At 41.5% G+C, this 25,105-nt stretch overlaps 1 protein-coding gene across 1 annotated transcript in view; it reads left to right on the top strand.

The window, feature by feature from the left end:
- Nucleotides 1-15,819: 15,819 nt before the first annotated feature.
- Nucleotides 15,820-25,105, top strand: part of PACC1 (proton activated chloride channel 1) — a 124,073-nt gene continuing 114,787 nt past the window's right edge. Inside the window, exons 1-2 of the mRNA XM_075042710.1 lie at nucleotides 15,820-15,994; nucleotides 20,005-20,073. The gene's annotated coding sequence lies outside the window, so the exon portion shown is untranslated. The remainder of the gene's footprint in view (nucleotides 15,995-20,004; nucleotides 20,074-25,105) is intronic.

Consider the following 25,105-nt stretch of genomic DNA (forward strand, 5'->3'; position numbering starts at 1 on the left):
TTGGGTATCTGTGGGCTACTTCCAAGGGTTTCTCCAAAAAGTGACTAAAAAAACCCCCAAGCCTACAGTAGTGAGGGTCAAATTCACTCTGGGAGCTTTGTATCTCTACAAGGCTAAGAGATAAAAAAATTGAAGGGAGTTAAAAAACAGAGTTAGAGGACAGACTCTCACAGAGGCTGTATGGCAGACCCTACTACCACCTTACATTTAATACCACTCAAGTGGATGAGTATATGTCTTGTGGAGGGAAATAAGTGCACTACTTTAACTTCTTTTATTCTTTAACACTGAAGACGAAATTCATTTGCTCCTTGCTTTTCTTTCCTCAGCTGACCTTTCTTTCCTTACTGCCTGTTACCATCACTATCCCTCTAAATCCATTTATTCTCCATTTATTACCTCCTTTTGGACATCCCATTTCCTACTCTCTTTTGCTTTGTTTCAGCAATAGCCACCTTTCCCATTTCCTTAAAACAGCAGCTTCTCCTTTTCTTTTGCCATTTCCCTCTTTCTCCTCTTCTCACTTCTCTCTTTTCCCTCCCTGTATCCCTGGATACCATCATCCCTCTTTCTGTTCCCTTTTTCCAGCAATTTTTCTCCCATTGGTCCTTCTGCTCCTGCCCAGCAGCTTCCCAAGCTTAAATGAGTCATTTTAATTTTCTCTTTCGCTTTCTGTCATTTTACTTTTTGTTTCTCCCCTAATAAGATGGAAGCACTGGTAACAAAATTACCAGTGGGTGCGACAGGACGTACATTGCAGGCCCAGATTCCAGTGCCCAAAATTACCATGAATTTTAGTGGAACTTTACTAAATTAAACGTTTTGCAAGCTTGTCAGTCATTATTATATGCAGTGCTTTGGGAGTGTGGGGTGGAGGGGCAAGTTATACAAACATCCCTCCTCTCTAGCTGAGGGACAGCCCTGACGCTGGTCCAGTCAAGTATATCTTTAGTTCCCTTCTGCTGAAGCCTTTCAAGGTGTTTTTTTTATCAGATGGACTTTGTGCACCAGCATAGAAGCTGGCTAAGCACAATAACCTGTAATTACAATTTCAGATCTCTTTAGATGCATCCAGATAGTAACCAACAAGGAAAAGAGATCTCACATATGAAAGAATCACATCTTAAACTAGACTGAATAAAGCAAACTCACTGATTCCACTGAACAAGAATAATGATAGGCCAGATATATTAATTGCCCTCAGGCATGTGTAAATTATATCTCCTTTATGGTGCCTTTATAGTCCCATCTATTTAATGGCAAGAAAAGCTCCATCTTCTCAGATCCTCCCTTTCACCCCCCCCCCCATCCTTTCCACCTTGTAAAAAGCATGCCAGATTTTGAGAGCACTTAGAGATTCATACTGAACTTCATCAATGGCTTTATGTGTAAAAAAATGATCACCGATTAATGTACTAAGACCTGATCCAACTATTACTGAAGTCAATGGAAAGATTCCCATTGACTTCAGTGAGAGATAAATTTAGCCCCCGGGAGCTATGAAAAACCAGCGTTTACTCACACTAGTTCTCAGCATACAAAACTCTCCTCTTGAAATTACTTGAAAGAAATGCTAGAAATTATTTGTTGAAGGTGTATGTTTCACTTAGGTGGACTAAAGTTATGGTTTGTATGCCAGGTAAACACAGAGGGTGAGAGAAAGAGAATGAAAGAATATGTCTATTTTTACTGTGATAAGTTACAAATATTTTGGATACATTACAAAATCATCATGCTGCTACACACAGATACACACACACATACACACGCACACAAATGGATACCCCCTTTAAAATTACCTGTTCCCATTGATCGCAGTTGGAACTGTGCATGTATAAAGAATACTCCGGGACCTGATATCATTAATGATACTTTAAACAGCTCTTCCCATCTGCCTGGTAAATATGTAAATTACAATTTGCCATAATAATTACAAATGAACATTTCTAATTATTAAACATTGATTTCTACATAAATACCATTTCAAATACCAACAATGTATGACACAGATTTGCAATCTACAGAAGATTCAAAACCAAGGCTGCCATTGAAGCTTTCACTCTGCTTATCATTTGTCCTCTCACCTACTTCACATGTGCCTTGCCATGAAAGGAACGCATGAATGATCTTAACTTGCAGCCTCTTATCTTCCCTGGTTTATTTTTTTGGCTTTAACTGTACAGTAACTTGCCCAGATAATAAGAACAAAGTGTAAGTAAAATGAAACCAATAGAGCCGCATGCAGTTTTAAAATTAGACTGCCTTAATTGCAGTCACAGAAGCATTCCCTGAGCCCAAATCCTGACTGCTCTATGGGCACGGGAGGCTGCCGATAAGGCCACCTCAGCAACGGGGGAAGATGCAGGGTGTCACTGCACCCACCTGGGGTTCCCAAGTGACATCAGTCTGGTGGGGAACGCCACCCACTGTGGGGTAGGGTCCATCTTCTGCTGGTGACTCTTGGAAGCCGAACGGTTACAGAGAGAGAAAAGTGGACTGCAGGATGCCCCTTGTTCAGGGCATATCCTCACCACAAGGCTGTAAAGTCAGGCACCATCTGGTTTACTGTCTAACTGGCTCATAACTTCACGATAGGACAGGTTGAGCAGGAGAAGTCTATCTAGAGTAAGATTCCCCAAAGAGCACAGCCGATCAGTTTGTGGTTAGATCATTTCTCCTCAGACAGAGGGGCCATGATTTTCATCCTTCCCAGCCAGAGGTGAGAACCCAACTCAGGTCTTTCCCTCCAGACCAAGTGCTCTCGCTGATGGTGTTTTATTAAAAGACCAGCTCAATCCCTAGTCCAAGTTTAGAAGGGACATCTGGGGCCATGAATGCCCCAATCACAGTGATGCTTAACTGTAACCTGCATTGCAGGTTAGATGAAAAGTGGGAGAGATGGGGACGTTCATTTTCACCATGCCCAGCCTCCTTCTGTGGAGCTGGGCTTTAGTCCTTCTACACTGGAAATAATTATTAATGAGGCAGATGAGGACAGTGCTGCTCACTGGAGTGGGAATCAGAAAATCAGAGGGCTCCTTATTCAACGTCTTTGTGATTTTGGATAACCTGATGGTCTTCCTTTGGTTCTGTTTCCCAGTCTGTTGAAAAGGGTAACAGTATTTTACATTCTAGGGTGAAGTAGCTGAGATTCCCAAATGGAAATCACGGATAAGGCTGGGGTACTTTATTTTTATGTCTAATTTTAATTAGCACTCTAATGGGCCATCAGACCTGGGCCTTTTGTTGCTGGATGCTCTCTAGATGCATTATTATCTATTCTTACTATTCAATGTGTCTGTCACAGTAGTATTTAGCAGCCCCAGTAGGGATTCTGGGTGTTACACGCAAGAGTTTTATATTGAGCTCTAAAAGGGATGACAATCTGTCAACTGTCAAATAGAAGCTCAGATTCAGCACAGCTATTAAATATGTGGCTGAACAGGCCCTGTCCAAAAGCCTTGTCTAACTTAAGACTTGCTGTTAATGAAGACCTAAAATAGCCTTTATAAATATTGTAACTTATTCCTGTGGAATTATATTTCTTCTAACACATTTGGGATGAAAGCACCTGACAAGGTATGATATTGTGGTCTTTTGTCAAGGTCCTTATTTTGGCAGTTTTCTTATATGTATGGGCTGATCAATTAATTTATTAGAGACCTTTGAAGTACAGTAATTACTGTTATTTTTCTAAAATGACAAAGGTTTAGAATTCAAGTAGATGCTGAATTATTAAAATAAACCAAAACCTAAGAACTTTAAAGAGACCTAGAGCACAAAAGCAAAGTTTGACATAGAGAACACAAGCAGAGTGTTTTGTCCACCTCTTAACGCTAAAGTCTGCATTAATAGTGGATGTTAGAGGAGTGTCTAGTTAGTAAAAAATAAGTTACACTATATCTTATAACCACCTCTAAGGTAAATTGTCTTTTTATTATTCTTTTTCACTCTAATTCTAATGTTTGTGACTTATCGAATCATTCAAGCCTGCTTTTTCAGAAGGTTGTTCAGAGGTAAACATTTCCTGCACTGAACTAGGAATGCACAGGATTAATATCTGGCCGTTTGCACGCACCATCCCACATGCCCAGATGAACTCCCGTGCATTTGAGGCCATAGGCTTTGCCGGCTGAAGCGTTCTTGGAAGCTTTCCACTCTGAAGTGAGTCTCCTTGCAGCAGCAGGAATAGCTAATGTGTGTCGTGTATAAGCAATGATGACTGGTCAGAAAAGCATTTTCTGGGAGTTTAACGATCAGTTGGAAGTGTTTTCATCCCCATATCTGTGCTCAGCTTGTCATTTACTGACAGGAAAAGCCTTTTCCATCAGGCATTATTACTGTTATACTTTGTGAAAATGTAAAACATAAAGAAGAAAAAAGGATCAGCTCTGCTTTACTAGAAAAAAATCAAACTCCAAATGTTGCAAATAAGAAATAGTAGTAAAAGTAGAAATAGGACTGGACCCAAGGCCCTGGGGACTGCAACAACCAGAACTGGGAGGTAGGAGAGCTGTTGTATATAAAGAGATTTTGCAAGCTAAATAAAAAGAGGAGAGAAGCAAGAAACTTCATCAGGGCAGCTGCAGGACAAAAAGACTTTTTGGTTGGTTGATTCTGATCAGTTTTGTATGAATTGCTATTTGTTATTAATGGGTTATTTTGTCCCATGTTCTACAGGACCATCTCAGACTCTTCACAGCGTACGAGCAGATGTAAGAGTAAAGCAGACTTAGAAATATGATGGAGTTATTAAACTACTCTAAAGAAACAAGATGAAATGGATGATTTTCTAAGTTAGGTATCCTTCTAAACTAGCAAGTCTATACCTTATAACTTCCCTATATTTTTTTGGCACTGCTTCCTGGGACTAATCAAATCATAATTTGTACAAGCATATGTAAGATCTTGCTTATGCTACAGCTTCAAGCACCAGGAAAACCAGAGGAAATCCTGCCGACCAGAGGGAATCAGTTAGGGGAAGCAGAATATTGGTTAGTGCAGAAGAGGGCACTTTGGTGGTTGTTTCTAGAGACAGAAAGCTGTCCTGTGAAAGCAATCTTCAACAGCTACAGATGGAGCTAGTTAGAGTAGGCACTCTCTTATTGTCAGGACTTATCAAGACATTTAAGAACCAATGTGGGAGTTTCTCCTTAGATACCACTCCTGTCAAGTTCAGTGCAAGGTCAGCCCCAATTAATTTTGCAGGGCTGTACACATAATGAGAGAGGACTGCTGCTCCAGAATTGCTGATTATCATTTCAAGAGTCTGCTTGCTTTTGCAGATAAATATTGAAGGATTTTTAGCGGTACTTCACACATAAACATACACTGTACTTTAAAACTGCAAGGACCTTGTTAACTGAAGATACTATTCACCCCTTATATACAGAAAAGAGACTGTGACATGCAATCAGCCATCAGTCAGCATGAGAGAGAAAGGAAAGATATAAAAATAAAATACTCCTGTAAAGGGCTGTTAGGAGTATTCAGCAGATTTCACTGTGACTTCATGGTGCTCTGTACAGGAATTCAATACTGTATTGCTCCACATTAAGGGAGGGATTTACCATTTTTAAGGGCTCAGTTTCCCATAAAGGGAAAGTGTAGTTCAAGTCTATTTAAAGTTATCATTTTTTCCTATAAATGAAAGCAGATCAAAGTAAAATGTGCTTTACCATTCCATTTTAAAGAGACAGATGCCTGTCATTTTCTGGAGGGGAAGGTAGTTTCCTTGCTAATGCAGAAGTATTTCTTGCCTTTGCATAAGCCAAGAAGTTCCCCATTGTTATCAGAAAATTTATGAAATGTTTAGTTAAGTCTGCTTCCAAATGACATCTGTGTTGTGGCACAGCAGGGTATCAGGCAGCCCCCAGCCCAGCCTGGCACTCCATTTGAATTTATAGCCGTGCCCAGTGCTTCAGAAGGAGTTTTGCTCAAGTTGGGATTGCAGGATCAGTCCTACAACTTGTTTGGAAACCATAAATTAGTCTCAATGTTATGCTTCCTGGCTTTAGTGAGGCTGTATCTGTTAGTACCATTTATATATTACTTCACTTTTTAACCAGTCAGATAAATGCTCAGCTTTGTGGCTGGAGCAGAAACTACCCAAAATAAGCCATGAACTCCCCACAGATATAAATTGGCATAAGTGCTTTCATTTCATCACCCAAGGATTTGGCTTGGGATGGTTTAGCTTGACATTTTTTGTTGATTTATTTTGTGTTCAAAGCACCTGTATAAAGCAGAGAGAATATGCAACCTAGCAGGCAACATTTAAACTCAGCAGGTCTTTTTTTTTTACAGGTGATTTGTGCTTTGTGCAAAAGTGGGTGTTTAGGCTCCAAAGTTTTCTCAACAATTTCCATACCGGTCAGTACAGTCTCTTGAACTCAGGCTGTAAATCATCCATGTGTTAGGCTGAGAGTGCTTGCAGCGAAAAAAGGCTCTCACAGCAAGTGTGATATGCACACTGTTTTCTTTGCAGAGTGTGGGGATTAAACATGTACTCAAGTTGTTGGGGTCTGGTTTACAATTATTAAAGGTCACTATAATTTTTATAAAAAATAATAAAATATAATATAATATTAAATTCCTTTTTCCACAAATGCTCTGTATCCTTAAAATATCCATGCAGATGTCTAAGCATTTGTAGGTTTCATCACTAACTTGAAAATATGTTTAAACACTACCCTTTTCCCTTTTTAAAATGCCCATTGTACATATTTTTACAAGAGGTGTTGTAAAAGCAGCATTCCTGGCCGCAGCCTGGCTCCTCAGGAGGTCACCAGCACACTCATGCAGCTTCTCGCCCATCATGGGTGTTCCTACCACAGCATATTGCTAGGACAGAGCCATGGGCCTCCTCTCTAAACTCATTCCTGTAAACTGCATAACAAGGGAGCTTCAGCATCCATTGGCTTCCTGACGTAATCCGTTCATTGAATCTTACTTACCTGTGAATGTGCCTGCCCTAAATGAACTGCTCACAAAACCTGGGGTGGTGGTGGGAGTTATAATCACCCTTCTATTACCCTAGTCCAAGACCTGTCCTGGTCTCTCACGGCACCTGCTGCATATCTCCCAGAGCTCAACAGAAGGGTTATTGGGTGAAATTTAGTGGCCACAGGAGATGAGATGAAACGCACTAAGTAAGTCACCAACTATTATCATCATGGTGACTGTTAGCACCATGATCGCCTACCAGCATAGTCATCACCTGTTTTCCAAATCCCCTCTTTGCTTGATACAAGAACCTTTGCCCTCAACTCTTGATCTCAGTTCATTTTGGTCCCAGTTCTCCTTTCACTTCCCTGTGTGACTTCACGGACCCCAGTTCAGCCGCACATCATTTGCACTAATGAAAAGAGAGTTGAGCTTTGAGTCCAAGTTCTCAAAGACCTTTGGCCTAACATCCATTTACACTTATGTGATAAGACACCTAAATATCTTGCAAGGTAGGAGGGGTAAGTGTTCTCTCTTGGCTATCCTTCCTTCTAATACGGCATTGATTATTTTAGACTTTACATGTATACCTTATTCTCACTGCAGTCTGCGAGGCCACATTTCCATTGATGTAAGCATTAAACCAGCAGCAGGGTTAGAGCAGGCCCTAATTATATTACAGTTTAATAGGGAAACAGATTATGTCAAGTGGGAGGTCAGCAACATATTTTTGGAGCACATCTTAAAGTTCACCCGGTATGCATCCCTTCCTTTTACTGGAATATTTATAGTTTGTTTGTTTTAAACTGGTAATATCCTTTCTGTGAGCTTCTTCTGAGAGCTGTCCGGGACAAAGATGGCGTGCAGAACCTTAACCACAGCCGTCGGCTGCAGGAGATCTGGATCCTCCCCCTTTTCAAACTCTCCTGTGATGGATTAGGATGGCAGCTTTAGAGTGGACAAGCTGTAGTAACCTAAAGCAAGCAAATCCCAAGATCCTTTAGAGAAAACCCTTGCCCAGGGTTTAGAGAAAACCCTGGCACCTGTATGTGCTGCAGTCAGCACCCTTCACGTTCCCATGCACCTCAAAGTTTCATTTCTGCATGGGTGCTCAAATACATCTGCTACCCAGCTAGGGGCCTTCCTCAGGACTACGTCCAGTGGGTTCCTGATGCTAAATCTTCCCCTAGATCCTCCAGGGTATGTGCTTTCTGATCATGCCTATCCTATGCAGTGGGAGTGAGTGCCTGCACAGGGTCGTTGTGCCTTTCTTTCAGGTGCCTTTTAGGGCACTTACTTCAAAGAAGTGAGAAGAGGGCTCCATTTCTGCTCTAAAAAAACCGTTTGTGTAAAATCTTCGAGCAGCCCTGGGAGCGAGGACCAGAAACAGGCTCTCTTCCTGAGCCAGCTGTCCTCTCTTTATATTCTGCATGGCCTCAGCAAGGAGCCTGGAGGGTGCTCCTCTCCCCATCTTTAGCCTGATAGCTCAGGCAACCTCCCAGATCAAAAGAAATACAAGATTAAACCTCTTTAGGCAGTCAGCGGAACTGAACCCAGCTCTTACATATGCCTACTGAATGCTTAAAGCAGCACTACCTCATCCTTCCACCAGCATTTGCAAGAAAGGAGTGATGCCTTGCTAAATGAAAAATAAGGGACCAAAGCACAGGCAGAGATCTCAGGTTTGTGGCTCTCGAGAGGAGAGAGGTGCCTCCCTACAGCCTGAGGGGCAAGCAGTCCCCCATCTCCCACTGGGGAGGCTGAGCTGCTCCCTGCACAGCTTGGTGGCTGATGTGGGAGCCACTTGGAGGGGCTGAAGTCTTCCAGCTGAGGATCGAAACATGTAAGACGGGGGACCTAGAAGTCAGGTATTGCTGTGCCTAGATTTTGGGTGGCTGAGGTTTTATGGGAACTCCGTTGGCTCCTGAGCCTCTTCAGTAAGTTTACAATACATGGTAAGGACAGCAATTATTAACAAGGCGTGAGAAACCGCTTTGTTTCTCCTGCAATGATCCAAGTGCACCACCACCAGGGTCAACTCTCTTTTAGAAAGCAGTGGGAAAATGTTTAGATGGGAGAAAGTCTCAACGCCTCCATAACCATCTAATTTGAACTTGGAATGTGACAGAACTATCGTGTGAACATTTTTATGAATGATTTAGCAAAGTTCAGTACACCTTGTAAACAAAAAGCATATTTCCATCCCAAAGTAAAATACTGCTTAGTTTTGAATTTTTCTGGAAACATCAAACTCGTGTTGGTAGAAAAATGAAATGAACACACTAAAAAAAAGTTCATCTCTTCTTTGAAACATGCCACCTTATTCTAAAACAACCATATTCATCCCAGCTGCTACTGAAGATGTTAAAGTAAGTATTTCTCTTTCCTACTAGAAAATACAGCCACTCGGGCAGGTAATCACAGCATTGGAGTGTTTCATTTTGTTAAGTTTGATATAAACTTGTTTTATAAGATACTTTGCCTATCAAAAGACAGTAAGTCCCTTAACATAAACACCACTGCCATTTTATTACATGAACGAGTGGTTACTAGGTTTTTTTTTTACTCCAAACAAGCGAAAGAATTTGGAAATCCTAACTCTGAAACACTTTCACGCATGCTTAATTTTAATCGTGCACGTAATCCCAATGAGTCCAGTACTACTCATCCATTTAAATTTAAGCACATGCATAGGTGTTAGCAGGACCAGGCTTTAATATAGCACAAAATCTAATGTCTAGTTTTTCAGTGTTAATACCTTGCCAAATTCAGTTTTCTAAGAGAAGTCATTCTATGAAACAAATTATAAAAATGCATCTGTATCTAACAAATATTGTAACTTATTTATATATATATTAGAATATATAATATTTCTAAATATATCTATTACAACAGATAATATTTCTAAAAAGTACTAAGAGTCATATGGGGGACCTGACACACAATCTTCTGGAAGAAACCCTTAGAGAGAGGTCTACTGAGCAAGGAAAAATTTGGAAAAAACTCTGTTTTCTGGCAACATCTCCTCGGGTGCAGGAGCTTCCCCTCACTTAGCAGAACAAAGTCCCAGCTTCAGTATTTGTGGTTTTTGGTGAGTTCCCTGCAGAGCACGTCTCTCCACGGAGGCATTTAACCTCCCCATGCTGCCCCGTGGGGAAAAGCCAGAAGCCCTCCCCGACCAGCTCTGCTCTTTCCAGCCCACAGATGTGAAGAGTCCGGGTCGCCCCATGCTGAAGCTGCCCGTCTGTCTTCACGCTAACTCAGCCCTTCTCAGGCCATAAGCATGTGCTGGGGAGCCGTTGCCACCCCAAACAGCAACATTTGCCATTCATCTGAGGGTTTCCCTGAGTATTTCCCTAACAGAGCTCATGTTGCTGGCAGGTGTGCTCGCCTTTACGGTGGTGGTGGTCTGACATTAACTTCCACGCTCCCAAATCCCTTGGCAGCCGTGGAGGAGGTTGCTTGCGGTCTCGTGCCTGTCCTGCGGTGGGATACGGCAGCAGCCCCTGCTGCTCCATCCAGACCGAGGGAAGACAACGGCACTTCGGCCTCATCCAGGTAAGGAATGGGATGAAATTATTTTCATTGCTGTTGGCATGGGCATGCACTCCCAATTCTGTTTTCTGCTGCTAATTCAGAGTTACATGTTATCAATTATCACCAAGATAGCTATTTTTATTATAGAAACATGGAGTCTTGTTACAACATATATATACTCTGAAAACTCAAAAAATTAGTATCAGCCAACTTTTCTCTAATTCAGAAAATAAGCTAAATCTTGACGGATCTGTTTATCTTTATATGGTTTCTAAAATCATAATGATTTTCTACACTGAATAATTGTATGTGAACATTTTGTTTTGGGAGCTCAGCTTGAAAAACAAGCTAACAACAACAAAACCCAACCAACCAGTAAGGGCAAGCAGTACTCTGCAAGATTTTATCAGTTACTTCCAGCAAACACCCCTCGGTGCCTATTTCACTCTGCTATTTTAAGTTAATTTGCAAAGCTTCGGCAAGGAACAAAGGTTAAATACTTGGAATTTGCACAGGTTGTATGTCACCGCAGAATGCTAAATAAAAGTTACAAATAAATGGTAGTTCCTCCAAGAAGGAAAAAGGGGGTCGGGGCACAGTGTGCAGCTGCCCTGAAAATCACTGTAAGAAGAAAATTCCTTGCGAGTCAAGTGGGTAAGCAGGAGGTGAAAATGCAGAGGATTGCAGAGGTACTGCTTTCAAGACCGTTTCATTAGCAGACTCCAGGTAGGTATGGAGATGAGCAGAACTATTTTACAAACATCCCCTGTTATGTATTGCTATAAGGAATAACACAATATACACCTGTAGTACAAGAAACTGCTCTGGTAATAGAGTACATTTTAGCAACCTGAGCCGAGAGTTGAGCTTTGGTAGTTAGCAATATTGGCGATTAAAAACAGTGAAAATAGATGTAAACCCAGCGGCACAGCATGCTACGGAAGTGGATATTTGTAGTTATAAAACTGCAGTCTTGGATGAGCTTATAGCAAATCAGATTAAATTTAAGACTGCTAAGTTGTGCTATGGAAGTTAATTTCTGTTGATGGGGCTTCAATTGTTCTGTTTATGTTCGGTTTGGGTTCTGCTGGGTGATTTTATCAACACGTGTTATATACTTTCATGCTGGTTGTTGTAGTAGCAGTTGCCATCCAAAGCCATCTCCGCACAGCAGGTACATTACATCTCCTACTAAGTAAGAGGTGGGCAAACTGAAGGAAACAGGTCTAGAGTTTGTTTGCCTGTGGTCGTGCAGCATGAAAACCATAGCAGAGAAAATAGAAAACCTCCAAGCCTTGACTCTCCTGTCAAATGAGGAGTGTTGTCAACGCAAGGTACCATGGCAAACCTTTCCCCCTCCAGCCTTCCTCAGCCACAAACAACTTTTTTACCAGTTCTGGTCCTCATCCAGCTCTGAGAGCCAGTGATGATAATTTGAGCATGCCAAGTGTCTGGCCTCAGCAGATTTTCTTGTGAAATAAAGAACGGGGTGTGACGTGGAATTTTTTTCTGAATTCTTTGAATATGTCTCCTGGAAAACATGCTTTCTGCTAACAGTTCTGCTATCAGCACATATTTTCTGCATTTGACCCTCTTTCCCACTTGTATTACTGTTGTACTTTATAGGAAAGTCGTTAACTGGTTATTTTCAGTTATAGTACCCTAGCAAATTGTAGTTAGTTTGTGTTGGTATTTCAAAATTAGATTTCTACCTTCACAGGCTAATCGTAGGAGAAACTGAAGTGTCCTCAGCTCTTACGAAACCAGTGATGTTCTGGGTGCGCAGCGCATTACTGAATAAGGCCTCATCAGAAGGATATCCAGCCAAAGTTGACAAAATTCTAAACAGAAAGTGCCCCATTCAAAAGCCACTTGTAAACAACAAAAAAAAGTCAGAAAAAATTACCTTATTTCTCAAACTACTTAAAAAAATCCTGAGAAGTCAGTAATTTCTAAAAAATTCGCAGAACACTTGAAACAAGTCATCACCACTAACATTTTGTTTTATTTTTATAGGTTTTTCTTATGGCTTATACACTTTGTAGTTACCTTTTCTGCTATTTATTCAGAACATAACTCTTCTTTGTACCATTATCACTAGCCTGCAGATAGATATTTTTATTACAGAGAAAAGATATTTCATTGTGGTAACAGCACTCAATTTTGCCTTATCCTTATCAGTTTTCTTCTTTTGTGTTATTCACATACGCAGGGTTCAAAATATTTGCGAGATGACCTCATATTTTTTTTGTTGTTGTTTCATTTTGATCTTGTGTTCCTGGCTGAGAGGATGTGTGTCACTTGCATTTTGAAATGAACTCTGGTAAATACAGCCGCTTCTTGAAAAGATCACTGCTCTCATTTGAGCACAACTTTGCCATAAATATGCAAGTGGGAAGAAAACTATGAAGACTTCTTGTGCGATCTACCCACGGGCTCAGTCTTCTCCCCGTTACAGCACAGTGCTGCTTCTGGATCCTTCCTCGCAGAGCACACGACCTACCTCACAGCCGTACATGACACCGAGTGCCAAAGAAGGATAATTGTATTATAAGACTTTTTTAATTCCCCAACTTACTTCAGCTGTTATCAGCAGCTGGTTACTTCAGCTAGCTGATATGCCTCGGTGTCTTGTAAACATTCGCTCTAGTATTGTGCATTACTCATAGTTGGAAAATCACTTTGACTCCTGTAACATAATTATGTTAATGTCAAATGAGTCAGAGGGAAACAGAAAACTTGTATCAGAGCTGCACCTTAGTGCCAGTTTCTGAATGCTCCTGCTGGCATAATAGAAGTAGGTTAGGGGATTTAGGGTGAAAAACAACTTTCATTTAATGAGTGATGTGAAATTATGATAATGACTCATAAGGAAGCTTGCGTGACAATCAAATTCAGATTCACCGAAACATAAAATTGGTAGGAGAATAGCCTGCCTGATTATTTATAAGAGCAAGAATGAAAAACGCTGAATTTTTAAAGAATGACTTTCACAGGAAAACTTCACAGATATCTTTTGCACATGAACAGCTTTTGACATTCATTATTTAGTTCCAACAGCAGTAAGTGATTTATTTAAATTGACATCTTAATTAGATTACATTTCAGAGTCAATCATCTCCGATGTTTTATTAATTCTACCTCTTTCTTGGTTTAGTTAATGCAAGTGATCATTTAGGAAAAACAGCCAACACCCTTTTAGCTCACTTTTGGACCATAATGCAAAAAGGCGGAAGCTCTTCAGCAAGCTAAAAGTTCTTGTAATGTATCTTGTCCTAACTTAAAGCGGTCGAAAGGACAGTAAGAGCAGAATTCGTTCCAGAGTTAAAAGATATGGCAACATGCATCTGTGACACACTGGCTATCTCAAGGCTAAGCCGCAGCATTTTTTTTTCGATAATATACAGAGGCAAGTTATTCTGGTATTTGCCTACCAGGATTTTGCATGCTCAAACATATATCAATATTCCCACATGCCAGCCTGATGAATAAGATAATACCATCCAAATGTAAACAGAGGCTTTTTTTTTTTTTGTTCAGATGGCTGAAACATCACTCTCGGAACACAAGAGTTTTAGTATTCCGACAGATCCCACTGTGCTATTCAATAAAAAGGCTCAAAACTGAACAAAAGGCGAGAGCTGAAATGAGAATCATAACCAGATATTTTAAAAATCAGGAAAAAAAAAATCACTCGGGGCAATGTATCAAAAATATTTGTTGATAAGTAACTGCATTTACATTAACGTCCCATTTGAGCAGCTTAGTAGACAAGACTTACGTTTCTCTGGGAGCTCCATCTCTCTGAGCATTTCCCTTTCGTCTGCTGACTTCTCATCTCATGCCTTTTCTGACTTTCCTCTCCACTTATCCTAGAAACTCAGTTAATAAATTAAATCTCACATGCCCCATAAGAAACCAACTGTTGTTACTAAATTGAGTGGGAATATAAGGTCATGCCATAGGTGACTAAGTACACCCTAGATTTCCCTACGAGCCATGATCTAAATATGATGCCACAGCATCATCTCGACCTTATACTGAGTGAGGGGCTTTATTTCGGAGCACATCCCCGGTCCAGGGATAACCTACTATGGACAAGCCCTCAGCTCCCGGCCGAGTTAAAGCTGTGTTTTCTTACGTCAAACACGCTCACGCTTAACGTATTGTCAGAAAACCTTTATTGTGGCGTCCGATGCTTCTGTGTTTCAGTTAGAAACATGCAGAAAACGCAGCCAGGACTTCTTCCTTTGTGAATTAGCGTCGTTTTATTAACGATGTGTATCTGTGGCTTGCCCCCCAGAGGCAGGCAGGCGCTGTCCATGCCACGCTGCTGCTGCTCTGGGCCAGGACCGGGCGTTCCTCTCCCGCGGGTCCCCGCCAGGCCCCGGCCGCCCTCGGGGAGCCGCTCCGCCGCACCAGCCGCTAACCGGCGGTGAAGAGAACCGCTCCATCCCAAACCCCAGCCGCCGCAGGCCCGGCCGGTCGCGGCCGCCTCCGCCGAACTGCCCGGGAGGGCCGGGGCGGAGGAAGACCCCGCGCGGTGCCCACGCCGCTTCGGGCCCGACCGCCGGCCGGGGGACACACGCCGGGGAGACCCTCCCCCCCGGAGGGGTCCCGTTCGCCGCCAGGCCGAGCTTCCCTCGGCGGGGCGACACCCGGGCCGGGCCTCGGCACCTGCCACCCGCCCGCGCCCCGCTCCCCTCGGGGCCGGCTCCGCTCCCGCCGCCCGAGCCCGGCCCCTCGGGAGAGCTCCGGGCAGGGACTGGGCAGGGGCCGGAGCGGCGGCTGCGGCACCGGGGGCTGGAGCCGGGCTGAGCGCGGTGGCTCCGCACCCCCCCCCCCGCGTCCGCCGCCCCCGCCAGCTGCGCCCGTCCGTCAGGGCCGCCCCCCGCCCGGGGGCGGGGCCCGGGGACGCTGCCCCTTTAAGGCAGCGAAGCCCCGCGCGCATTCCAACGGCTTCCCCCCCCTCCTCCCCCCGCGCCGCTCCGCTCCCCGCGCGTCATCGTTCCGGGAAGCGGATGGCGTCATCCCGTCCTCCCGCGGCGGCTGCCGGCGGAGGGGCGGGGACCTGAAACAAAGGAATAAAAATAGAAGGTGAGGGTGGGGAGTACGGTGGCCGGCGGGCGTGGCCGCGGCCGCGTCGGCGGTGACGGCCTCGCTGGGCTCCGTCCCGCGCCCCGCTCCCCCGACCCCGCGCCGGCAGTGCGCGTGCGCCGGCCCTGGCGTTATTTATAGGCGCCCCGCCGTCCCCGCGGGGGAGGTGACGTAACGCAGCGCGGGGGCCGCCGCGTCGTCGGGGTTGTGCGCGCTGCGTCACGTCACGTGCGTGGCGGTGTTTACAGCAGCGGGGGCCGCGGCCGGCGGTTGCCTGGCGACCGCGCCGGGCTCCTTGAGGCGCCGGGCTGGGCCGGGCCGGGGCTCCCGCCGGGGCGGAGGGGGCTTCGCCCTCCCCGGCCGGGGCTCTCCTCATCCCCCGGCCGCAGGGCTCGGGCCGGGCCGGTGGGCAGAGGTGAGGAACCCGCGCCCCGGGAGGAGCCCGGCTGGGTGGGAGCGGGGCCGTTCACCGCCCCGGCTGAGGGGAGGCAGGGCGGGCGGGCGGAGAGCCCGGGCCCGGTACGGCCCGGGCCGGCCCGGCCCTGCCCTGCCCGCCCCGCGGGGCGTGGAGCCGAGCCGAGCCGCGGCTGGGGCGCTGATTTCTGCGGGTAGTGACGCCTCTGAGTCACGGGAGTCAACAGCTCCGGTTGAATTTATAGCTCTTGAAACAGAGAGAGGTTTCTTTGTGCGATGCCGTCGGTTTTCCGTTATTTGGCATCAGCAAGGGAGCCTGCGACGTTGCTTAACCTCGCTTTGCGGGGAACCCTGTGAAAGAATTACTCTCTCGTACTGAGAGCAAGAGCAGACGGCAAACCATGGTGCTCTTGTTCCAGTACTGTGCTCCCCCAGTAAACAAAAGCAACATCTTACCCGGGGGGATAGTTTCTGTGCCTACTGGAACATGACGTTCCCCACAATTAATTATTACATAAATATCATGTCGGGGATGCCATTTATGTCACAGCCTTTCTCTTAATTACAGCAATGACAGCAGTAGCTTATATCTAGAATCTTAAAGGATGCTGTTTCATTTCTATTCCAGTTGCCAAGTCCATCTTTGTCAAGAACAGCCTGAGGGTGTTCTGTAGCTTTTGTAGCCATGTACTCTTTCTGTGAAAGACCAGAGCCTAGGAGCATTTACACTCCCCGGTAGGAGCTGGCCTTGGCTCTTTTGCCTTGTTTCTAAGAATCAGATCATCCTATGTTTAAAAAAAAAAAAAAGCTATACTGACTGTATGTTTGAAAGGAGATTGGGCTGTGTGTACAGGCTTTTAATAGTAGTATTTGGTAGACAAGGCTTACCCACTTGTTATTGTAACTCTTTGTATTTCAAAATTGGGTATTATAAAACTGCTGGGTCCTTTTGACTTTTTTGAGAAGCTGTGCATGAAAGTCAGTAACTGTATGTCTGTCTCCTAAAGCTGTTGCTTTCTGTAGACACACGAGGCAGGAAATAGATCTTTAGCTTGGGCTGGTATCTTCTCAGGTTGTTTGAGCTTAAGGAAAATGTGGTGGGCCATGTGAAAAAAGGAGCTTGAACTACATCATCAGCAAGTAGCTTCTGGTTCGCTAGTAACTGTGAGCAGGTAAAAGAAGTAGAAAAATTCACCAAGGATTATGCAATAGCACCAAATAAAAGTCTCTATAAAAGAGCTGGAAAGTAGGTTAAGACTGCCTGAAGGCAAAATGAGTGCGCCAACTTCTGTCCCCATATGGCTGATGCATCCACATCAGCATGCACAAGCTCTTAAACTCATCTTTTTTTGTATTTGAAAGATCAAGGCGTTGAACTAATTCTAGACTAATCTAGACTGGAACATGGGAATATTTTCATTCCACAGTTTAACCAAGTAGTTTATTTGAGATTATTTTCAAGTGTTTTTGGATAGGCTTAGCCAAAGTCTTGACTTGAAGGAAGTAGAGATTCAACCCTTCATGTGTGGGAGTGTAGTAGAAAAGGTACTTGAATAGTTGTTGGCAATCCTTTTTCAGTCTTCCGTTGTAGTAAAGCGGCATATGTTCGCAGAGGTTGCATATCCAGTTTGAAGGGCTTTCCTGTGCAGTGTAATGATGGTGTGGTGCAGTGCAAACTTAAGCTAAATACTGCTGTCACAGAGGATTCCAAGGGAGGCTGGTATGGTTGTAAAGAGTGGCTGTGCCTTTTATTAGATAAATCTTACAGAGAAGTAGAGGAGAGAAGCAGACAAGCTTTCAGGAATACAAGCTTTTATCCGTCAGTGGTTTTCAAAAAAGAAATTCTAGAAATCTGTACCAAGAAATCTGTTCTGTTCCTAAAATCAAGATGATAAAGCTGTTCTCTATGAAAAACCTGGATTACTTAATCATTTTTTGGAAATTTAATAGCTGCTATTTTTCCATTAAGCTGTTTCTGGTTATGTGCTACTATGAACACCCCTGTCAAACAGAATGCTGTTTGGACCAATATACATGTAGTTGCACAATTAATTGCTCCAAGTGCAACAAAACAGCCCCAGGATATATTGTCAGTTCTGAAGATAACGCTGTATCTCCTCTGAAGGGGGCATTTACAACGCGTACTTCACCATTATAAGGGTGACTGTATGCCGATAAAGAAACAGTCTTTTGAATGAGCTACCAGAATACCATTGCAAAGCTTGTTGTAACTCTAAAAAAAAATCTGTACTGATTGTATATCTCTGCCTGTGATGTACTATCCTATATTAGAACCTCTCTGGAAAATAGTTAAATAATGCCCTTATCCTGGAAAAAGTCCTATGCTTTGAAATAAAGCTTTCCCAGAATTTTCCTTTTGCCCTTCGTAGCTTTCAGATGGTGCCCCATCAGAAACAACCTTACTGGAAGTTGGTGAGTACTGAGCAGAATCAGACTCTGTGTGAGTCCTGCATAATAATTTGCCCTCTACAGCAGAACTACCACAATCTATGGATTCTACTCATTCTCATCCCAGAATGTGACCTACTTGCTCAAGATACCGAGTGTCCTCATGGGAGTTACTGGGATGAACCCAAACAGCTACAAAGCATTAGAGAGGCTCTCACAAGCTGAAGGGCGGAAATGGCCAGTCAGCAGCTAGAGAATATTGTCACAAAGCAATCCAAGTGGACTGATAGAGTGCTTCCAAAACACAAGCCCAGAGCTTATTTTTTTTAACTGAAATGGACACTTAAAAACTGTGGTTTCAACAGAAACAGAAATTTGGTACTTAATTTTGTCATTATTCTTCCTGTCAGCCCTTTGGTTTCCCACAGGCAATAATTAACAGCTGTTCTTTAAGTTCCATGATGATTAAAGCCCTTCCTCACTTCTAAGTGCTAATTACCCTTTTCTCTAAAAACGTCTAGCATTTTAATGTAATCAGGTTATTTTAATTCTTATGAGACTTTCGAAGGTCCACATACTTTTAACAACTTAGATCTATTGATCTGATTTTTAAAAAAATAGGTATATTTTCTGTTGCTTTCTATGTCCTTGCCTTCTATGTCTGGAATCCATTTTCGGGGCAGAGTAGAAGGAGTTTCTGGTGGAAGTTAAGAAAAAGATATGCATTCTCTGACTCAACAGGGCTCTTTGTTTTCAAGCAATAGAAATAAAGAGGATCTCTTTTGAGTTTCCCTTAATTATAAGCCTGAGGGTAGAGGGAAAGGAGGAGTGATTTTCGTTTCTCAATATGATGTTTGTGATTTAGTTCTTCCTGGAGGAGTTGCTGTTTTGTTGCTAAATTATAATTGCACCTTTCCTGTGGCTATGGAGGAGATTTGGCTATGTTACACTTCTGATTTGTGGTTGTCCTCCTTTTTCTGTGGGAGCTCTCTAAAAAGGTAAATGGGAGTTATATCTGTGACTTAAATGTGCTACTTTCTCTCCTTCACAATCGTAAGGATTTCCTTTTGGTATGAACCAGAGCTGAATGTCAAGTCAGTTCTTGCAGTCTGGCTTTTTCATTCTAGAAAAAACGTGATACATTTGAAATGTATTTGAAATATCATTTTCTCATTAGATCGTTAGGTTATGCAAGGTAGAGGATGGCAGTTACCCTTAAAGCTATTTATTACTGTGGTTGTGAATCTAATGAGGGAAGATGGGATTCAAGAAGGGACTTGATAAAAGTTTTTGTAGAAGTGGATATAGTCTGGATGATGAAGGTATATGAGAAAATTAATGTTTAAAAAAAAAGTTCACAAATCCCTCAGTGTGTACAGTTCTATTACTTATGAACAGCCCTTGATCAAGTGTAGGCACTAAGTATCCTGTAGTTTTCTTCTTCATGGGAGTCTCCTGTTTTTCTAGCAGCACTGAAGTCAAGAATTCGTGGCTTTTTGAGAAATGAAGAAATTATTTTATCTTATTCCTTAAGTGATAAGTTCCTTTCTCTGAGCAAGTGTAAGCAGAATTATCAGTGATCCTGAGCATTTTTCTTTTCAGGTAGAAAAGAGTAGTTAAGATGTGAGCAAGAAACTTAGAAAATGTACAGTCTACTACAGGGTGTTTTAGGTAAGTCATTTAATGCTTTCTGACAAATATAGTATGTTTTGTACCTCAGAGCAATGTGGTGAGCATAATATTAAGACTGTTTATCATGCAAATACCTAAGATAAATAGAAATTGCACATTAAAGGCTTTACCTGTTTCTTTTGACCTTTTACTACTTTCTGCAGAACAGGTACTGCAGCATCTGTATGAACTGAAACAATACAATTCTATTCATAGAATCTGCTGTAGTCTAATAGTATCACAAATCAATTTATTCCATTTGTGACATTTGTTATATTATTTCTGTCTTCAAATCTTCGTAAGAGTTTAGAGCATTCATCTGTAACAAATTTTGTGATAGTTACCTGTGAATTAATCAAAGTTTAATTTGTATCATAAGGTTATCAGAGCTTTTCATTTAACATTAAACTATTCCATAAGTCTATTCATTTCTAATTGACATTTTGTCAACTAGTGCATTCACAAGGTCAGTGCAGGATTGTTACCTGGTAGTGTTTATCATGACAGAATAAATTACAGAATTTATGAACTTTTTGTTGTTACTACCGCTGTTTATCAACAGCGTGACTTGAAACTTTACATTAAATGTGACTCACAAAGTTCAGAAATAGATTAAGCCCTATCGCTGCATTCTCCATTCTGATCCTTCCTGCCCCTCGCCTCCTTGTCCACCGCCAAATCAAAGTTTCTAAGACTGTAAAGTCAAAATGTTTCCCATAAATCTTCTTGATGCAGCTCAGGCTCTTTGAAACTTTTTTTTCTGTTCTGTTTGTTTCTTCCACAACTTCCTGTCACTTCCTCTATATCCACTGGGTCTCTTTTTGTTTGCTCTGGCATGATATTTGCCTTTATCTAGGACTGCCAGTGGTCTGGAACTCTGGTTTTCAACTGTTATTAAAAAAATGTGGATAACTTAATAAAGTACACCAAGAAACAGCTGTAGTATACTGTAAATCACAATGGGAAATATATTTTGCAAAGCAGCTGTGTGAAGAAGTTTAAAACAAGTTAAAAACCCATTGTTTTCCCCAAAAGCTCCTGTTTTTATAACTGTTCAGGTTCATACATTCTTTTGAACTTGTCTTTTGCTTTGGAACACCTTACTAAATGTGAGAAGTTGAAAAGGGACTCAGTAGATCATGACTACCATTTTGAAACTTCCATAAACAACAGGGCACTGTGTACTGTCGAACATTGATCTTAAGTGAGCACAATGCTTAGAAGAAATCCTTCATTTATTACTCATTCAGTTGAATGCACAGCAGAAGCAAAACCATGCATGAGCACGTGTCAAGGCAATATATTTAAACATTATCAGCAGAAATGCACCATACATCTTGCACTGTAGGAGAGAATTGTTGCTTTGTGAGAATTTAATCTTTAATTTCTTTGACTTTTCTGCATGTTCAAATCTCAAAATAATAAGTACTGCAAATAAGATAAAGCTGTTTTCCAAGTGGGGCGTGACCCTGTACCTGTTGAGCTCAGTGACAGTTCTCGCTAACTGAAGTGATGCGGGACTGGGTGTGTAGGTTCTTGGATGGGAGAGTTTGCTCATTCTTAAGTTTCCTTTCTTCATACGGATTGATGTGTGACCAAAAGCCACAAGTTTGGCTGCTAAAACACACAACCTACACAATGTTAAAAGTGAAGATTGTTTTAAAATTTGATTCCCTTTGAGTAACTACTTTTAAGATCATTTCAAGATACTGATTTTGTTTGTAGTCTACTGCTTTTCTCCCTAGTACCAGGTATGTAAATTATATTTCTGGTCATTGATTTGTGTTTGAACTTAGGTAACTTCTTATATCTATCTTGTTGTAAGCAGGGTCTTCTAAGGCTTTCTAATTAGCTTTTGTCTAATTTTGCATACTTTCTGGAAGTGTGAGATTTCCCACAAAAGCTTGGTTCCTCCCTCCTCCTGGTAAAATCACTAACTTTTGAAAATGCGTTTCAGTGATACAACATGCCTAATTATAAGTTGATTTTTTTAAAGCTTTTAAATTTGATTTATGTTATAAACAATGAAATGTTTTTTAAAGATTTAGTTGCATACTGCTTGAATATTATTCAAGACTCTACTGAAAACTTATATTTATTTCACTTCCACATAATCTATCATTGTTTTATTCACATTTTAGAAAAAGGAATTGCAATAATTCGTCATGGTAGTTTATGTTCTAAAAGCCCTTTGTAATCCAGAAAGATAATGATTTTTAGTCTTTGTGCAATACTAAACACAGTACTTTAAAATAAGTCTAGTTTTGCTTTAACTTCTGTAATTCAGATTGCTTTTAGTAACTGTGATACAGTGTAGTATCCTGCCCGCCTCCTGGGCAGTTATGCCATCTTTAGTGCAATCTTGTAAGGGCTTGAAAATGCAGATAAAGAAATCCAGGTTTTATTCTTTTGCCGCTTCATAACTGCTGTAGAGTTTTGTTGTTTCATGATTGCTGTTCTGCTTAAATGCTAAGTTATTTAGCACTGAAAAGAAACAGTCTTCAGCCGTTGAAAATATGAGTGCATCTGTAATAAAGGTTATTGTGATTATTTTTTATGCTGTTGTCAGTTCATTGAAAAAATATAATTTCAAATCTAGAAAGGCATATGCTTGTTTATTTAATGATCCCTTAGACTGTGTTCTTGTGTCACTGAGATCAGTGATAATAGGTTGAGGTAAGAATTTATTATTAAAGGTAAGATTTTTAAGTTCATTGAGAGTTTTATCACTAGTGGATAATATTCTGCACCCAATGAAGCAGAAATTATCACTTATTTCAGAAGGAATTAGGGTGAGGCTGAATTTGCTGAAAGGTCTGTTTTCACTCAGACTTGGAATATGAGGATTATCTGTTGACATGTATTTAAACAAACTGGTGTGAATACCAACCAGATGTTTCTTAGCAACATTTTTAATAGTAGATTTGAATCATAAAACAAGGTGACATGTTTTTTTAATTGGTATTTCTGACTTCATATTGAGGAAAAGTGTATTCTAAGGTACAGTATTCTAAGTGTTACTTTGCAGATTCTTGTCCAGTTACAAATAGCAATCTTGTACAATATTAAGTGCTGCAATGAAACTCTAGATACAAAATAGAATGGCCGTCTGTATAAAAGAAAATAAATCATGTTGACATGAAACAAATAAGTACTCTTTTAAAATAATTTTCAGCATTTAAACGATTAAATCTTGTTTTCCATGTCCATTTTCACTGAGCACATGAGAGGCTATACACAAGTAGCTGATGATGTCTAACGAAGAATCTAGTACTGAAAAACACTTGGGTATTGTTTAACTGTATTTACCACACCTAGTTGCATTGATTTGAGGATACCTTATTGTTGTAAAACTTCCACTGTGGTGTTAATTCTCTTCCTGTAAACCCTCCAAGAGTGAGAGTGGAGATAACGTATGTCCCCAATCTTACAGTCTCTTCTCCCCTCGTGACTGAGCTTCACAAGGCCAAGAAAGAGGTGGGACAGTGCTGTTTTGAAGCTAATCCCTTCTGTATAAGAGTGGGTTAGCTGCACCCATACACTATGGTATTGGAATGCATTAGTGCTGTAGGTGTTGATTTATATTATTTCTAGTAACAGGAGTAAGGGATGTTACTTGGAGTTGGTTTTACTTTTTTTTTTTTCCCTATTAACATTTTTCAAACATGAGCTTGACAGTTCCTGCTTTATTATAGTGCTCTGACATTTATAACAAACATTGTGATGATACTCTTATTTTTAATAAGACCTATAATTTTGACAATTAATTACTATAAACTGCCCCTTTAATGTGTTGTAGTGTTAACTCTTGATTCATTCAATCACAGGAGTTTTGCTCTTAATATGATGGGGAAGATGACTCTCTCATGGTCTTTGCCTGGTTTTGCTAAATACTTAGATCCATAACAGAGCATTTTTTTCTCACATAATTGGATTATCAGTTTATAACAATGCAGTAAATTAAAGGAGAGCAGTCACACAGAGGCAGAAATATTTCCTGCCCTTTCTTCACAGTCTCCTTTTGTTTTCATTGTATGATACAATATGCAGAGATCACGCTGAAAGCCACTTGTGTCCCTTTTTTGGGTATCTTCAGGTACCTTTTCTCCAAACCTTTTTCTCCAAAGCTTAATGGTTTATGAAGGAGTCTTATAACATCTGACACTGGAGATGACCTGAGGATTTGCAAGTTATGCTGACAATTGTGTTAGTGATGTATAACATTTAAATTTGACAGTGTGTCTTTCCTGCTTGTATCTGCTTTCTGAGAACTTCCATTTTAGGATGTTGAATATTCGTTCACTTTCTCATAATTGGCATTCAGATAATACAGAGTATGAGTTGTACATAATGTTTTGCTGTGTACAGATGGGTGCAGATTGGAACCAACTTACAGAGATCAGATGGGTCCTTTTCTGAAATACACTATGGATGTCTATACCATCTAGTCATGCACATGCAGAGATACCCAAGTTCTGAATAAGCTCATGGCAGCCATATGTCACAGCATAGTGTCTAGTTTGGGTCTTTGATGTGGCACAGTGCTGTTGTGATTGAGTTCATGTTGGAACTATGGCTGAGAACATATACAAGCTCATATTGCTTATTATAAACTTACCTTTACCATTTTTGAAAAAGGCAAGTTCTGGTTTACAAGAGGATAGAGGCAAAGAACACTTTGTACAATATGCTTAACGCTATTCCATTAAGATAAATTCACTAAGAATATAAACTGGCCATAAAAATGTAATAATAATGTGACCTTATACACTGAACTATGGGTACATAAAATGTAGTACAAAAATGTAGTTAGGCATTTACGTGCTTGTATAGCTTTGTCAATATAGTTCTGCTGCACAAAGGATATGTTCATGTAGCAAATGGTTGAGGCTGCTTTTTGTTTAGGTTTGCTCATGCATTTTTTTTTTTTTACTCTAACTGCTCGCTGATGTTAACCCCTTGCAGAAAGGTAAGAGTGTCTTGAATAGTATCAGTTTCTTGGGTGAACAAGCCATAGGTATTAGCAGATGCA

Source organism: Buteo buteo, chromosome 12 (assembly GCF_964188355.1).
Source record: "Buteo buteo chromosome 12, bButBut1.hap1.1, whole genome shotgun sequence".
In the NCBI taxonomy this organism is placed as follows: Eukaryota; Metazoa; Chordata; class Aves; order Accipitriformes; family Accipitridae; genus Buteo; species Buteo buteo.